This window comes from Sinocyclocheilus anshuiensis, unplaced genomic scaffold (assembly GCF_001515605.1).
Source record: "Sinocyclocheilus anshuiensis isolate Anshui unplaced genomic scaffold, SAMN03320099.WGS_v1.1 scaffold308, whole genome shotgun sequence".
Lineage (NCBI taxonomy): Eukaryota > Metazoa > Chordata > Actinopteri > Cypriniformes > Cyprinidae > Sinocyclocheilus > Sinocyclocheilus anshuiensis.
The window spans coordinates 1,713,188-1,717,287 of record NW_015558619.1 but is presented as its reverse complement, the minus strand read 5'-3'; the positions used below and the strand labels follow the sequence as shown (position 1 = coordinate 1,717,287).

The 4,100-nt window shown below is 34.3% G+C and overlaps 1 pseudogene; it reads left to right on the top strand.

The window, feature by feature from the left end:
• Nucleotides 1-4,100, top strand: part of LOC107680472 (spectrin beta chain, non-erythrocytic 1-like) — a 115,147-nt pseudogene that overhangs the window by 102,387 nt on the left and 8,660 nt on the right.

Genomic DNA, 4,100 nt, shown 5'->3' with positions numbered 1-4,100 from the left:
TGAAGTGTGGTTACATTTCTAGGGCCATATGGTTTCTGCAAAAACGAGGACGGGATCGTGTTTCCATTCAGTCCATTCATAAAAACGTAATTTACTCTATAGCATGGAATGCGACGGAATTCGTCAATTTTTGGACAAATAAATCAAAAGTAGGTCTGCCACTTAATTCGAATCGTGAACTAGTGTCTGTGAATATTAAAACGCAAAAAGACGGTTTAAATATGAGTCCTGCATGTTCCGCTTGCCTCTGTATGTATGAATGGCGGAAACGCAGTTTTGTTTACTACACAAATACTGAAGCACGCGTGACGCTCGCGGTGATTTTCGGCCTCTGCGTCTCACTATATGACGGCATGAACACAAAAACTTAATCTCCAGAGCTGCTGTGAGAGTCACTTCGTGAGAATTTTACAGTTTCATTTGAGTTCTTCCATGTATTAATTTCAACAGTAAACCTCAGTTTGTTTGCCACAAAATAAAAGGGTTTAATTTTCATTAGATTTAAAATAAATGTTTAATGCCTTCATTTGATTTTCAGAAAAATTAAAAAAAGAATTTCTGGGGGAAAAAAACAAAAACAAAAGAAAGAAACAGTTTGTAGGGCCCTATTGTTCAAATGTTGAAATTGAGACTTTTGGACTTATTTTTTCACTGAAATAAATGTTTTTGTAATTACACAGAGAGTAAAGTACCGAAAAAAGTACCGGCACCGAAATTCAGGTACCGGTTAAAATGTGAACGGTACCCAACCCTAATGCTCTAGGGGACAATATTGCTGGAAATGTGCGTGCACTTTAGTTAAATGTGACAGCCTCATTTTTGTTAGTGTCTTTGTAATGGAAATGGCTCATAATGAGACCAAATAAATAGTTGTAGTTTCTTTTTTCACTACTAAAATGTCAAAGGTTCATCGTTAGTGTTATAGAGTGATATAGCTAAAATTATATCTCAGTCTTTATCATCCTTTTTTCATCTCTTTGATGTCTTAAAATAGGATTTTTATAAATGTATGTCATTGTGCAGAATAAAAATTAGGTACAAAATAATTATATAATAAATATAATAATAATATTAATAATAATAATAATAATGCATATTCAAATTTATATGTTTGATAAATAATGTAAAAATAATGATAATATAATCAATCAATAAAAAATACTATTAAAAGTATGTTTTAAAAGTAAATTTAAAAAAAACTGTATTTTACTGTTAGGTGACACTTTGATTTATAATTTTCATAATATTTTTTTACTGTTAACATTATTAAAAATAAAATATCAAAAACTGTATTTCAGTTTTAGTATCAATTCAATTTTAGGTTTAGTTTATAATAATTAGGACTGGGTGATATAGCTAAAATTGTCTTTAACTTTTTCACCTTTTTGACACTGATTTATATCTCAATATTTATGTAATATTTATGCAGTGAAGTAAAGGGATTTTTTTTTAAAGATATATAATTAAAAAAACATATATAAATATTTGTATATGTATTTTTAAATATATATTACATTAGGAGTCAACATTGTGCAGAATACAAGTACTATTTAAGTACAAAATGTATATAAAACTGAAAATGTTTTAGATGTTCCAGATCAGTCTCTCTATCTGCTGTTCTTCAGGGACGTGTCGTCTGTGGAGCTTCTCATGAACAACCACCAGGGAATCAAGGCTGAAATCGATGCCCGTAACGACAGTTTCACGGCCTGCATCGAGCTGGGCAAATCTCTCCTGGCACGGAAACACTATGCATCAGAGGAGGTGGGTATCGTCCACAGGATGGCTGAAGAGGTTTTAGATAAGAAGAACCATCTTTAGATGTCTTGTTCCAGTCCTTCATGTCTGTTTACCTCTCCCACAGATCAAAGAGAAGTTGTTGCAGTTGACGGACAAGAGGAAAGATATGATTGACAAGTGGGAGGACAGATGGGAGTGGCTTAGACTGAGTAAGTATGATGGGAAATGAATTGTGTGTTAGCAATCGAGAAAAACTGTAATATATTTATATTAACCCTCTAAGCGCCAAAGACGTCATACTTAATCAAATAGACTGTAGTTCCTAATATGGTGTAATATCTCATTTGTATTCCCTACCACTAGATGGCAGACATGTAGTACTTCGATTCTAGACCAAAATTACATCACGTTCCTATTCAAAGTGTTCGAGCAAATAGCAGAGCAAGTGAGTTTTCGTGTCATTGATGCGGAAGCAGTTCAGTTCATAGCGTGCGGGCAAGCTGTGAGATTTGTGAGAGAATATATATATATATATATATATTTATTTATTATGATTTCATACAGTGTGAATTTGAATGCTTCAAACACTCTTGAGTTGTTTTCCCGGCTGGTTATTTCTTATAGTGTTTTGGGCTGCCCTCTATTTGACGTCTTGGAATTGAGAGTGTCTCCTCCCATGATGCTTAGCAGCTCTGATACACTTATTTCTGACCTTATAATGGGAAGTGTGTAGAAGGATGTGGGCAGCTTGTGCTTTAAATCATTGACACTGACTTCCCCTTTCACTGTGCCCGTGTGTGTGCAGTTCTGGAAGTGCACCAGTTTTCGCGGGACGCCGGCGTGGCAGAGGCGTGGCTGCTGGGACAGGAGCCATATCTGTCCAGCAGAGAGATGGGACAGAGTGTGGACGAGGTGGAGAAGCTGATCAAACGCCACGAAGCATTCGAGAAATCAGCCGCCACTTGGGAGGAGCGCTTCTCAGCACTGGAGCGACTGACTACGGTGAGAGAGAGAGAGAGAGAGAGGTGTGTGTGTATAATATTGCTATATAATATATTATATATCATATTGAGTATAAAATTATTGTATATATTTCTGTGAATATATGCTCAGATAGTTTATAAATAAACAGTTAACCAGAGTAGTTTTGGCACCAGTCAGTGCTGATATACGGAGAGCAGGGTAGCTGATGTAATAAAGATATACATAATACAATATAATGACAGCAAGTGAGATTTACACAAACTAGTGGACATTAAATAGAACACTTTCTGCGATATTGATTAAAGTGATGCATTGTTCTAATGCAGCACTGCCAGTAAATTTGAAGCTAAAGTAAGTGTTCAGATGTGTGACGTTTTACCTATATAAGTGTGTGTGTGTGTGTAAGACTGGAGAGCAGATTGCCCAGAACGGACTGCCATCAGACCAGGACTCTCCACGGGTTAGTTACCGCTCCTGTACCTACCCACAATACACTAGCAGTCAGCAGACACCACGAACTACCGGTCAGGGACACTGAGAGTTCCCATAATGCTCTCTGATGATCACACACCTCTGCACCAGCTGATGGGACACAGCTGTTTATTAACGCAGGTTATCAGTGGACTTTATGAAGGCTAATGACAATGTATCTCAATATCTTCAGTGTGTTTTGTGGACATGATGTGCCGTAAAAAAATATCAACAGATGAATGAGAAATGCTGATGAAATGATTTGGTTCAGTACTAGTTTAAGTCATTAGAAAAATGCAAAAAACCCTAATGCACAATAGAAATATGGAGCAGTTAAAGCACTTATATGAATGCCTCCATATAAAAATGAGTGTTATTTAATGTGTAAAGTGTAAAGTTTAATGTGTATTGTCTTGTTGAGGTGGAACTTCGTTTCTTAGGAGGATTAATTTAGGAACATATACAAGGCAAAAATTCATGTTCTTCCTCTGTATGATGAAAATAACTTAAATGATGAAAAGTAAGTGGCTTTATGCTTAAAAACAAGAAAAATGTCTGACATTGGGGTCAGAAAATTCAATATATTTCCTTTTAAATTACGATTATTTTCCTGACCTCATTGGCAGACCCCCCCCCCACTTGTTTTAAGCATAAAGTAACAAAATTTTACAATCTTTTTCAGAAAATAAGACTTAATAATCTCTCATCTATTATTTTAGTAAATTAAACACATTTCATATATTAAAATTAGTATAAAATTAATATAAATAATTTGTATATTTTATTAATATTTATTATAATTTTATACTAAAATAAATACATATCATTTGTTAATATTATAATACACTTACATGACTATATTAAATGTATTACGTTATTTAAAAAAAATATTAAATTAAAAACAT